This window comes from Equus quagga, chromosome 13, assembly GCF_021613505.1.
Source record: "Equus quagga isolate Etosha38 chromosome 13, UCLA_HA_Equagga_1.0, whole genome shotgun sequence".
Taxonomy (NCBI): Eukaryota; Metazoa; Chordata; class Mammalia; order Perissodactyla; family Equidae; genus Equus; species Equus quagga.
The window spans coordinates 28,760,657-28,774,813 of NC_060279.1; the positions used below are offsets into that span (position 1 = coordinate 28,760,657).

The 14,157-nt window shown below is 43.1% G+C and overlaps 1 protein-coding gene, 1 non-coding gene and 1 pseudogene across 2 annotated transcripts in view; all 3 read left to right on the plus strand.

Moving 5' to 3' along the window:
* The window catches only part of DDR2 (discoidin domain receptor tyrosine kinase 2), a 158,987-nt gene that overhangs the window by 47,333 nt on the left and 97,497 nt on the right, over window positions 1–14,157 (plus strand). The gene's annotated exons all lie outside the window — the stretch shown is intronic.
* LOC124251604 (U6 spliceosomal RNA) lies at window positions 10,948–11,054 on the plus strand. Its single transcript, XR_006891797.1, has one exon. It is a non-coding gene; the product is annotated as a U6 spliceosomal RNA (small nuclear RNA).
* Window positions 11,083–11,900, plus strand: LOC124249717 (speedy protein C-like; annotated as a pseudogene).

Genomic DNA, 14,157 nt, shown 5'->3' on the forward strand with positions numbered 1-14,157 from the left:
TTTTTCTGATTTTTGTCTACCTATGTATCTCTTTGCTCAAGGCTTTGTAAACCCTTTCTTTTTTTCAGATATGAGGGCCTTCTTGATCATTTCTTGTGTGTGGGGGGTCTTGTGATGAATTCCCTCAGCTTTTGTTTATCTGGAAAAGTTTTCATTTCTCCATCATTTCTGAAGGATATTTTCACTGCGTAGAGTATTCTTGGTTAGAAGTTTTTATCTTTCAGAATTTTGAATATATCATTCCACTCTCTCCTAGCCTGTAAGGTTTCTCCTAAGAAATTTGCTGAAAGACTGATAGGGGTCCCATTGTAGGTTGTTTTCTTCTGCCTTGCTGCCCTTAATATTTTTTCTTTGTAATTTACTTTTGCCATTCTTACTAATATATGCCTTGGAGAAGGTCTTTTTACATTGAAGTAATTAGGAATTCTATTAGCTTCTTTTACTTGTAATTCCAGATCCTTCCCCAGGTTTGAGAAGTTCTCAGCTATTATTTATTTGAACAAGCTCTCTGCTCCTTTCTCCCTCTCTTCTCCCTCTAGAATACCTATAATCCTTATGTTGCATTTTCTAATTGAGTCAAATATTTCTCTGAGAACTTCTTCATTTCTTTTTGGTCTTAGTTCTCTTTCCTCCCCTATCTGAAACATTTCTATATTTGTATCCTCTAAATTGCTAATTGTTTCCTCCATAATATCAGCTCTGTTATTTAAGGACTCCAGATTTTTCTTTATCTCATTCATTGTGTTTTTCATCTCCAACATTCCTGATTGGTTCTTTTTAAAGTTTCAATCTCTTTTGTGAAGAATTCCCTCTGTTCATTAATTTTATTCCTGATTTCGTTGAACTGTCTTTCTGAGTTTTCTTGTAACTCATTGAATTTTTTTTATAATAGCTATTTTCAATTCTCTGTCATTTAGATTGTAAATCTCTGTGCCTTCTGGATTGATTTCTGGGTGAGTGTCATTTTCCTTCTGGTCTGGAGTGTTAATATACCTCTGCATACTATTTGATGGGGTGGATTTGTGCCATTGCATAGTGGTAGTATATCTGGTTGCAGATTCCACCTGCTGCCATGAGGTGGGGCATGGGCCATGTATTCTGAGCTTCCTTTGGGAGCTATGCTGACAGGGCCCATCTGTGTTTGCTGCTTCCCCACCACTGCTTTTCACACATATGCTCAAGTACTCTGGCAGGAGTCCCCTGCTGTGGCTGACTGGCCAAGAGGGTGTGCCAGGTGGGGAGAGGGGCGCTTTGTTTTGCATATGTGTCCTGAGGATGTTCCTGCTCTGCACTTGCTCTCTGCCCTCCTGGGCTGCTTAGCTTGGTGAATACACTCCCACAATTGCTTAGCCTCCTCAGTGTGGAGCTTTCCTACAGGTTGGGAGGCAACTCTGAGAGTGAAGGTGTTCACACAGAACGGCTGCCCCCTGCCAGAGCTGTGTGCAGTTCTGTGCCCTAGATCACTGCCATTCAGGGAGGGAGAGGAGATCCCCTTACCTCCTTCCACTGCCTCTCGGGGAGTCCAGAACCTCCACCTTCAGACATATGGCTGCGTCAATTGTGTTGAGTGAATGTCCTCTGTTGGTTTATGAGTGTCCTTTTCATTGTATCTTAGGGAGGAGAGTCTAAGGGAAGAGCTCACTCTGCCACAACGCTGACGCTGCACCTGACTCAATATTTTGATGATGCTTCTAAGTGAAAAAGATTTATTTAGGCAAATTACTACCCATTATGTGATGGCAAAAGATTAATTTTTCAAAGCTGTCCAGAGAATAGCTTTCTATCACACCACACATGCCATATAATTTTTTCTCCAATGTACCAGTTATTCTGATAAGGATGGCCTGTGCTGACTGGTCTTCATAAATGTTACCAGCGGGCATGTTCTCAGGGATTCTCTGACCCTATGAAATGGACCCACTCAGAGACATGGAAAACCTTCTCTGAGATGAGCTCATGTAAATGGTTTCTGTGATGAAAATAGCAATGTGAGGTGGTGCCAGGGATTTCAGGTTCACAGAGTATAATTGGGATTTTCCCCGACTCACTGCACACTGTAATTTCACTGTTACATACATCCTTTAATTATGGGTTCTAATTGCCCATTTAAGTTCTGTAATTAGATAGAAAAATGTTAATTTTGTAGATATTACAATCAGTTCAAATGTACCAGATTCTTTCCCCTACCGTACCTTTCAAAGAAAATCAATGCATCATTAAAAGTTTGTGCACAGAAGGAGCCTCTCAGAGGGCAGCTTTTGGGAACCCTGGTTCAGGAATGATATGGGAATGTTCCCCTTCCTGTACTCCCCAGAGACCACTCTGCTGCATGTCAGAGACCTTGCTGGGTCTAGGGCAGTGAAGGACTCCTTTAATTCATATAGAACCAATTTGTCTTGACTGGAAAATTTGAAGTTGACATCAATTCTTAATGAATCACGGGAGAGGAAAGAACTAATATTGGATCAACTCTGGCTTTTTGTTTCTTGTGTGACATTAAAAGAGGAAAAGATGAAATATTTTAGATTCATAGAGTTTGTACTTTTTATTTGTGTATGAACAGTTGATCATCTATCTATCTATCTATCTATCTATCTATCTATCTATCTATCTATCTACATATCTATCTATCTATCTATCTATCTATCTATCTATCTATCTATCTACATATCTATCTATCTATCTACCTATCATCTATGAGAGAGAGAAATAGACAGAGGGAAAGAAAGAGAGAGAGACTGCTTTACATTTTTAACAAGCCCAGACTTTGATTAAACTCAACAATTTTATAGGTACTCTCAATAATTCAGATCTCTCTTTATAGCACTCTATTTTTTTTAAAAAAGCTTTTTTTTTCTGGGTTTTTCCCTGTGACTCTGCTATGTCCATTTTATCCTACAGATTATACATATTTATCTATTTGCCCCCATTTATAAATCTAAGTAAAAAGAGGCGGTGTGTTAAGAGTAGGAAGAGCCTTGGTAAGGGTCTGGGCCCTTTTGTCTTCTCCTTCTGCACATATACACCCTCTCTACGTGAGCTCACTTGTCTCATGTTTTAAATGCTGTCTCTAGGAGAGTCCTGACCTCTTCTCTGAGCTCCAGATTCAGATAACTATCAGAACTCTTGATATTTCTACTTGGATGACTCATAGGTGTTTTAAGCTTGATGTGTCCAAAACTGAATTTACTTTTCTTCCAAGTCATTGCTTGTCTATTTCCAAAAACTTGATAAATGGCAACACCATACACTCAGCTATTCAAGCCAGGACACTCAAAGTCATCCTTGATGGTTCCTCTTTCCATATAGGAGCCATCAGCAAAAATTGTTTTGCCCTCCATAATGTTTCTTAAACCTGTCCAATTCCCTCTTTCTCCAGTGCTATTGTCCCAGTGCGGGGCCACCATCATTGCTCACCTAGCTAACTGTAGTAGCATCTTGTTTTATCCTCTTCTGTGCATATAATTCTCATCTTTCTTCCAAATGCTAACAAGAGCAATTGTTGAAAAGATTAATTAGTTCATGTCACTCCCTTGCTTAAAAATTTTCATTGATTTCCTTTGTATAAATTCAAACCTCTTACTTGATGTGTTAGTCACCTCAGGGTGCCATAACAAAATGCCACAGACTGTGTGGCTTAAACAACTGAAATTTATTTCCTCATGGTTCTAGAGTCTGGAAAGTCCAAGATCAAGATCTGGCAGGGTTCAGTTTCTGGTGAGAGCTCCCCTCCTGGTTTGCAGATGGCTGCCTTTTTGCTGTTTTCTCACATGGCAGAGAAAGAGAGAAAGTGAGCTCTCTGGTGTCTCTTCTTAGAAGAACAGTAATCCTATTGGATCAGGCCCAAACCCTTATGATCTCATTTAACCTTAATTACTTCCCTATCTTCAAATACAGTCACATTAGGGATTAGAGATTCAACATGTGGCTTTGAGGGGAACACAATTCAGTCCATAGCACATGGCCATGAAGCTTTATGTGGTGTGGTCCCCACCACTTGCACCGCTCATCTCCACTCTAGCCACTCTGGACTCTTTTGGGTTCCTTGAACAGACCAAACTCTTTTCTGCTTCAGGACCTTCATGCAAGCTATTTTGTTGCCTGAAACAACCAACTTCACCCCTCCTCCTACCTTTCTCCTGGTGACTCCATTTCATCCTTCAGATCTGAGCTTTCACCATCTCAGGGAAGGCTCCCCTATCTGCAGGTTGTTATTCTCAATCATTGTGTGCTGGTTGTTTCTTTCACAGGACTCAGCATATCTTGTAGTTATTTCCCCCAACATGTTGTAAATTCTACTAGGACAGCAATTTATGCGTTCTTAATTCACTGATAGGTTATCCAGCATTTAACATAGAACCTGGAACATATTTGATACTCAATAATATATATTGAGGAATGAGTGAATGAATAACAGAGACTCTGCCTCCCAGGAATTAATAACTCAGAGTAGGATTAACCCACTTTCATAGGTAATCAATGAACAGGATGAAGTGTTACATTTATCTTTCAGCTTGAGTAGACCGCCCCTTTTACTTTATCATTTCACCAACAGAGCTCCCTTCCCCCCCCAATTTTTTTGCTGTGTTAAAATACACATAACATAAAAATACTGTCTTAACCATTTTTAGGTACAGAGTTCAGTGACATTAAATATATTCATAATGTGCAGCCATTACCACCGTCCATCTCCATAACTCTTTTCTTCTTGTAAAACTGAAACTCTTATACCCCTTAAACAATAACTCCCCATTCTCCCTTCCCCTGGCCCCTGCCCACCATCTTTCTACTTTCTGTCTCTATGATCCCCCTTTTGTTTTCACCAGTTCTTTTGGACACATGATTCAGTCAGAAGTCTGAGTTTGAACCCTACTTCTGTTTCTTACCAGTACGAAGGTCAACTGGTGCAGAGCGCTTTAAGAAACTTATTTATCATTTGCTAATCACATGTAATTATTATTAATAAAGGTAATATTGATGTTGGAAAATCCCATATAGAGTTTCCTCTCTAGAAGCACTTTAACTGGGAGGAATAAATAGAGCACTACTAAGAGGAGAAACACTGCTCCACTTAGCAAGCACTTCCTAAGAGTCTCCTGAGGTCCAGGGACTATGCTGGATGCTGGGGAAATGGAAGTGAATCATACGGAGATCACAGGCTCGTGAGGGGATAGGCGTGTAAACAATGAGGGGAAGAAAGGGATGCTGGTGCTGGTGTAGCATTTGCACAGCGTAGATGCGACCACAGAGGACATGGGGTCAGTTCTGTGTGGGTGATTATGGTGAGAAAGGGAAGGCTGGTGATCATATCATTGTTGGTGGTGAGTTTACCAGTCAAAAGGAACAGATAAGAGAGGCCTAGAGGCTGGAGATAGCCTGGGGCTTTTAAGGAACCACACTTGTCTGGTCTGCTGAAGCAGATGTTTCGAAGAGAGTGTGCCTGGCCTGAAGACTTGCACATAGTAGGCACTTAGTTAATATTTAGTAAGTGAACGAGTAGATAAAAGTGGCAGAGGGGAGGATAGATACATTGGGAAAAGCACGATTAGAGAGGGCCTTGTATGCAAGCTAGGATCAGTGATGAGAGTGGGGAAGTTGCCAATGGAGTTTTCTTTAAGCAGGGAAGAGACCTGATCAGTCTGAATTTTAGAAAAATTCCTTTGGCAGCAGAACAGAGGATGGATTGGACAGAATGAGACTGAAGTCAGAAGCACAGACAGGAAGGGTAACTGAGCATTTGGTGGGAGCTGGAAGTGTAGACAGGAAGCGCATTCAGAGATGGTTGTGTAATCTGGGGAGAAGTCCTGGGCCTGGCCTTGCAGTATAGAGCGATAGAGACAGGCAGGTGGAATGTCACAATCTGGGCACTGACTGGAGTGTGAGAGCACAGTTCAGTTGAATCTGTGTGTGAGAGAGAGAAAGAGTTGGAATGTGTGTATGTGTCCACCTGTACAAATTGAAATGTGTGTGTATTTAGGCAAGTGAGTGTAAAAGTGTGTGTGTGTGCACTTGAGCTGGGATGTGTATGTGTATGTTTTTGTGAATGAGTTGGAGAGTGTCTGTGTGCAAGTGATTTGGAGTACGTGCATATTGGAATGTTATAAGTATTAGTGCATTGCTATGTGTGTGTGGGCACACTGGGTGCAAGTGAGCAGTCATGAATGATTTCCACTAATACTTGTCTATTTGGCCTAAAGGCTAGTAAAGTCCTCCTTCTGCCTCACTCCTGATCACATGCTCCAAGTCACACGCAGAAATGGGCAGAACAGCTCAGCCCGGTAATTCCATCCTGACTCACACTAGGCCATTTCCAGCCAAGTTTATTAATTGCTCCTCCTTATGCTCACACAGCACTTTCCTTTCTAACACTTGTCACACCGCTGTCCTTTTTAGTCTATATAGTACTTTCCCTTTGCTAGGCTGTGAAATCCATAAGGATGAGAAAGCGCATCCTTTATCTTTCTATCCCCAGAGTCTAATTTATTCAGGCACACAGTAGGCACTCAGCTGATGTTTGCTGAATAAACTAAAGGAAAAGTAGCAATTTTGTAGCTTACCAAAACATAAAGTGTCCAAAGCAAAGTCTCCTTTTTGCTTCCTGTACCTCTTGGAAACAATGGTAATAACAGTTACCATTTATTAAGAACCTACTATGTGTTAGGTACCATTCCAGGTACATTATGTACAATGTTTTTAAAAGTCCCTAGAGTTTCAAAAATCCTAGGAGGTAAATATCATCAACTGCCTTCTACAGATGACAGAGGTCTCACTAAGGTCAAGTAACTTGCCACATCACACAGCTGGAAAGTAGAGAGCTACAATCGGAACCAAAGCCTGTGCTCTGAACTCCTGCCCTCTGCAGCTTGCCATTCCCTGTCGCGCCCCATCCCCAGCTCTCTCTTTCCTGAACTACAGGAAAAGGCACTGCCCTTCCTGTGAGAAATAAAAGGGTTTAATCTGGTCAAAAGGAAACAGTGTTTCCTCTGGGCTCAAGGGGATTTGGCCAATCACAGGGAGGGAACCAAAAACAATATTATCCCAGAGATGCATCCAGTTTGGGTTCGCTCCAGCTCTGGATCCTGTGAGCTGGTTCCCAGGAGCACAGGAGGAACGATAATCGTTCAGTTGAGATTCAAGCACATGGCAGATTGACGATAGAGCTCTCCCTTTCCTCAAATGTTTGCTGCCTTCTTTTCATCCCCAAGGATCCAGGCAGGATGCTTTCTACCCCAGGGGGAGCCACTTCCAAATTCTGCTCTGTTACTCGGTTGAAAACTTCAAACTCATTGAGAGTTTGAACTATTTCCAACTCTGTGATAGTTACTATGGCAGATTTAAACAAAGAGGCAAGGAATTTCTATCTCTAGATTGCCTTGCACATGGTTGGTATTCTATTAATATTTTATTTGCTGATGCACCCCAATTGGCTGTTGACTCTTTGCAGGGCTCCATTCACAGATAAATCACAGCTGATCTTTCCAGGCTCCTCAGCTCTTTTCCCTTGGGTTTCTCATTGTCATGGGTAACCCAGGGAGAAAGAAGCAGCTCAGAGGAGCCTCTCCTACATGGACGACTGGGGTATCCAAGGGAGGTCTTTGAGCTTGTTTTCTTCCTGCCTGACTTTTCTACGCTTTTTAATTTGGAGGACTCATCCACAGTCTTTTTATTTAGCATTTTGGGACTGAACAGCAACTCCCAGGCAGCCCTCAGCTCTGGAAATTAGGCAGAAATAAAGATGGGGGGTTATGGATTTTGGGGAAGTCAGTGATTTCAGGGCTCCGGGAGGGTACCCTACTTCCGAAACCACTGCCCCTGTCTGCTGGATCTTAGCATCATTCCCTAAGCTTTAGGCTTAGATCTCTACTTTAGATATACTCTTCATCACCTCTCCCATTTCGTATTATTTACACCTATGTGTTGGGGCTTGGGCAAGTTTTAACAACAAAAAAACTTATAGAAGGGAAACTGCAGGTTTTATGCAACTTGTAGGGAAGGAGAGAGTGAATTTGGTGAAATCTAAAGTCACTAAATGTCACTCACTGGGGAGACACTGAGTCCTGCAGACAGATCCTTCAACATCTACCAGCAGTTAAGAACATGGTCCTAAAGCCAAACTGGCTGAATTCAAGTGTTGACTCTCTTACCTACTGGCTGTGTGACCTTGGGCAGGTTAGCTAACTTCTCTGAGCCTTAGTTTACTCCTGTGTAAATTAGTGATGGTAATAATTCCTACCTTATAGGGTTGCTGTGAGGATTAAATGAAGCAATATATGTAGAAAACTAAGAATGGTACATGACACAAAGTAAAGCACTCACTAAAATGAACTACTATTAATATTTGGTTCTAAAGTTCTGTCCTACCTGGTTTATCAAACTCTCTCAAGTAAATCCTCTGGGATTTAGCATTAGAGATGTCAGCTGTCAGAAAGTTAGGGCTGGGAGGAACCTTAGAGATGATCTAAACCAAACGCCTCTTTTGAGGATGAGGAAAGGTAGGTCCAAAGTCACAGAGTGAGTCACTGAGGCATCAGAAAACAGTGTCCAGCCTGTTGCCCAGAACACATTTCTTCTCTCAAAGCTGCTCATCATTGGCCCGGAGGATGGATGGAGCCAGGCGTGACTTCATATCTCCCTGTCAAGCCATGTCCCCTTGAACAGCGCCACAGTTTCTATAGGAGTCCCTCAGGTGACAAAGCAGGTTGTGTTCAAAGACCAGTGAGGTGGAGAAACTGCCCCAGCCACTAATCTCCTGGTTGGACTCGGTCAGGGGAGCTCAGCGGAGTCTGAGAGTCCTGGAGACCTGGGAGGAAAGGGGAGGCCTTGAGGGAATTCGATATGGAAGGAGGAACATGAAAATTCTCAAAGATGCAGATCAATGTTTTATTTTTTACGTCAAGGACTTGGGTAAATTTTTGTTGTGATGGTTCCTGCATTGCCGAGGCATGTTCTTAAGAAGAGCGATGCTCCCCAGCTAGTGTTTCCTTGTTGAAGGCCTCAGACATATTTAGAACAACACTGGGGAAAACAGACTCCCTTTAAAAAAAGTGTAGGGGCCGGCCCCATGGCCTAGTGGTTGGGTTTGGCACACTCTGCTTCGGCAGCCCGGGTTCATGGGTTCGGATCCCGGGCACAGACATACACTACTCATCAACCATGCTGTGGTGGTGACCCACATACAAAATAGAGGAAAATTGACAAAAGTGTTAGCCCGGGGGGAATTCTCCCCAACAAAAAAAAAAAAAAAAAAAAGTGTAAAAATAGTACAACCCAATCTTGGAGAAGGTTTCTTTTTTGGAGAAGAGGACTTTACTCATAATCCTGTCAGATGAGCATATTCCAGTCTTTTTCTATAAAGACAAAATTTTATAAAATAAAAATTACAGAGCTAGACATTTTTAAGAAAACTCAAGTGCTGCTCTTGGTTCAGTCAAAGACTTGCTGACTATCCTCAGGGAAGTCAGTCTGGCTTCGTTTTTGGGAGGAGAGTGTTGCATCCTACGAATGTGATCATTGGAGTCTGTTTCTGTTATGGAGAGTGGTAGAAACCAGACTTTAAGCCTGAATCCTGCTTCCCTGTTTGCTGGATGACCTTGAGAAAGTGTCTTAACCTTTCCGGCTTTGTTTTCTAGCTTTTGTAAGAGAGATTACCGTCACACGGTGACAGCATCAGCTTGTTTAACATGTACTGTGTTCAGCCTTGACATGGGCAAAAGCGTTCCAGGGACTCAGGGTGAAATCTCCTCTATGGGGTCTTTGATTGGAATTTGGTTGACTGATTTATACAATTTACAATCGTGGATTGATTGAGACTCTTTGCTAACTATTTTTCTTTATGCTGGTTCCCCAGGTCCTGTCCTCTCTGTGGTGACAGGGGTCATTTACCAGATCATTTTGTCCTCCTATTTTCATTAACTAAGTCACTCAAGCCCACCTAGATCCCAGGAGACCCTGCATAGATGAGGGGGGTGGTAGGAGAGTGAATGGTCCCAGCATAGGGGTGTTCACAGCTGAAGAGAGCCAAGAGTGTGAAACTCCACTCTTCTGCCCTGAGTCATCTTATTAGCTGCTTCGTTTCAAGGAAGGAAGGTTAATTTTGGGTCCCCCTTGGAACATTCAGGGGACTCTTGCCAAATCCAGGATAGCCTTGAGCTATAACCCCATGAGGCCCCTGGATGTGTCTCTGTGTCTGCTTTGGACCAGACCCAAGGCGCTGCCCTGTGCCCTATTCATGGTGAGGGTGAGGGTCGGGGTCAGTGTTTATCTTGGTGGGCCTCCCTGGAGCTGGACACTGCTGCTTTGTTGGCTCAGGCTGAAGTATGCCTCTTCTTTTTTAATTGGCCGGAGACTCTCCCCCGGGCACTTGGCCTACCAATGATTTTGGCCTCTTCTGCTCAGGCCCTCTGGGATCATAAGGAGAGCGCTATTTCCCCCTGCCTGCCCAAACCAGCAGCAGCCAGTTACGAACTGGCATTCATGGCTGCGAACGGTATCACGCCAAAGGACTAGCTGGTGAACTGGAGGTTCTCTCCCTAGTGGGACTGAAGCTCCCTGAGTAGGTGGACCTGTCAGAATTTGTACAGCGTGTGCCAAACAACACCAGGGGTAGGAACTAGGCAACGTGCTTGCTGGCTAGCTCAGGCTGGTGAAGCATAGCGGGTGCAAGCAGGCATGCGGGAGTCAGACTGGGTTCAAATTCTGACTCCACTACCATCTGGATGTGTTAACTTAGGCAAATGTGTTTTGGTTTCCTAATCTGTAAAATGGGTATATTTGGGGGTTTTTGACGATATTGTATTGAAGATTCAAAGAGCTAACACATTAGATTGAAAGACATGTAATTGCTGATATTTTAACTATTTTGAACCTATAAACATAACAAAGATTAGCAGAGTGCTTTAAAAACACGACCCAACTGTCTAATATGCTGTCTATAAGAAACTCGCTTCAGTGCTCACTTGGGCAGCACATATACTAAAATTGGAACAATACAGAGAAGATTAGCATGGCCCTTGAGCAAGGATGACACACAAATTAGTGAAGTGCTCCATAGTTTTCACCCCTCCTGCCCCCACCCCCTATGAGATGAGTGACACCCAAGACCCTGCCAGTGTCCCTGTGGTTGCCACCCAGGTGAAGATGGGGGCTGGAGCTGTCAAGGCATGGGCAGGGGGTCTCTCCGTTCCCGCCAGCACCAGGAGCTCCAGGCCTCCCTCAGCCTTCTGGAGCACAGTTTCCTCCAGGAATTCCTCTCCAAAGCTCCCTGTTTCCAGATTTTGCATAGGTATCTCCTGCCGTGGTGCTGGTCTACTTCCAGCGCGCCAACCTGAAGCTCAGTAACTATATCCACAGCAACCTGTTCTTGGTACTGTACCTTGCAAATGACATGGAGGAGGGCCTGGAGGACTCCAAATGTGTGATTTTCCCGTGGTCCCTGGGCAAAGATTGGTGTCATTGCATGTCAGACTTCCTGCACCAGAGGGACAAGCTGTGGGCATGGATGGGCTTCCAGGCTGTTGTGAACCGCCAGTGCTGGGAGGAGGTCATGGCCAAGGAGCCGTCCCACTGAGCCTGGACTTGGGAGCAGTGCCCCCACCATGGCAGAGCTCAGAGGAGCAGTCCAAAGGCTCAGGTTCTCCTCCCCCAAGGCCTTGGCCTCTCACCACCCCACTGTTCCCTCTCTGCCTTGCTCCCTCACCGCAGCCGCTGCTGCCACCACCCCCACCCCTTGCCCTTCCCCAGACCCTGAGTGGCATTACTCTCCCTCCTAAGCCTGTCTCTCAGTGCCTGAAGACCCCTAGAGTGGGGGCTTCCTCATCATCCTGCCCCTGCAGCTGCAACTGGAGCCAGGCACCTACACCCTCCACATTTTCCCAAAGCCTTCACAGTGCTCTGGGCACTGACACTCGCTTGCAGGCTGAAGGGCAGCCTGCTGGCTTGCCCACTGACCCATTGCTCTACTGGCTGTGGCCCCCCTGGCCTCCTGTCATACAGGCCTCAGGCTGGCAGTACTGCCCATGCCTCCTCCCCCTTCTCCCAACCTGCAAGTTGTCCCCACTCAGACCAGGGCTCCCTCTAATGAACTTGTGTCCACAGGACACCAGCTGTGAAAAAAAAAAAAGAAAGTCACTTCAAATATAATGATACAGACATGTTGAAAGAAAAAGGATGAAGAAAGGTATATTATGCAAATATTAACCAATAGAGAGTAAGAGTGGCTATAATAATAGATGTGAAAATTCTCAACAAAATATTAGCAAATAGACTATAACAATAAGAATTGTACACTACAGCTAGGTAGGATTTATTTCAGGTATGCAAGGGCGGTTCAATATGAAAAATCAGATGATCGTATTAATTGATGCAGAAAAAGAATTTCACAAAATCCAACACCCACTCATGATAAAAACTCTCAGGAGGTAGGAATAGAGGGGAATTACCTGAACTCTGTAAGAGCATCTAAAAAAATTTACAGCTAACAGCATACTTAATGATGAAATACTGAAGACTTTCTCCTTAAGACTGGGATCAAGGCAAGGATGTCTGCTTGTGACACTCTTATTCAACATAGTACTGGAAGTCTAGCCATTGCAAAAAAAGAAATAAAGGTATACAGATTGGAAAGGAAGAAGTAAAACTAAATTTGAAGTTGACATGATTGCCTACATACACAATCTCAAAAATCTACACAAGAACCCCTCCTAGAACCAATAAACGGGTCCAGCAAAGTCACAGGATACAAGCTCAACAAGCTCATAGGGTACAAAAATCAGTTGTAGCTTTGTATACTAGCAATGAACATGCAGACACCAAAATTAAAAACACAATGCCATTTATCACTCAAAAATATTTGTGTAAATTTAGTAAAACATGCACAGAACTTGTATGCTGAAAATTTTAAAACCTGAGGAAAGAAATCAAAAGAAGAGCTAAATAAATGGAGAGACATACTATGTTCGTGGATTGGAAGGTTCAATATAGCAAAGATACCAATTCTCCCCAAATTAATACACAGGTTTAACACAATTCCTATTGAAATCTTAGCAAAAAATTCTTTTTGTGAAAATAGGCCAAATTATTTTAAAATTTAGTTGGACAGGTCAAGGAACTATAATAACTAGAACAATTTTGAAAAGGAACAATAAAGAGTGAGGAATCAGTCTACCCTATTTGAAGACTTGTATTGCTACAGAAATCAAGACTGTGTGGTTCTTTAGATAAAAAGAATAGACACATAGATCAAAGGAAGACAACGGAGAATCCAGAAATAGACCTACATAATTATGCCTCCGTGTGGCTTTATTCTGCAAAACAGCTCTAGACTCAGAGTCAGGAGGCCCAAGTTTAGGTCCCAAGACTACTATTCACTTGCTATGTGGCCGTGGACAAGTGACTTGTTCCATTCTAAAAGTCTTTGGTTCTCTGGGTCTAAATCACTTACCTTTTCCCATCTCAGTTTCCACTTCTATTTAATGGGGAAACCCTGGCCTCTCTTCCTTGCAACTCTCTGTTTGACAAGGGATGACAAAATGCCTTCCTTTTCTTTTGCATGAAGAATTCTACAAGCTAAAAGAGTGACTACATTGATTGATGTTAATAATAGACCTCAACATCATGAGAACTCAACTGTGTGCACTCAAAGTCAAATTTCAAGAGCTTTAGTATAATTTATTTGTTTGTAATTTGGTTTCTTTTTTCCCGACTAACACCGTCAGTTCTTCATTTGGACTCCTTAAGGGGCATGAGGAGTGGGGCTCATTTTTGGGGAGCTGTTTTTAGAGTTCTCTAAGGCCCAAAGTTCTGGCTATGTGATCTTCTGAGAATGTCTCTGAATAAGAGATTTTATAGTAATTTAAGAAATGTTCAAAGATAGACGCTTTGTTTCCCAATAGAACACTTCTGCTTGTGTGGGCAGAAAGATCTTGAAATGATTCAACCAACAACCAACCACCCGAAGAGGATTATACGTAAATTCATGTTGTGTGGATACTGGGAGCTTTGAAAGCCATATACGTGGAACACAGATGCACAGATACACATGCGTGCACACACTCACTCACACACACACACACGCACACACATACAGACTAACAGCACTCTTAGCACCAATGCCACCTTATTTGATTACTACCATAACTTCTCATGGTTAAAAGCAAGCAA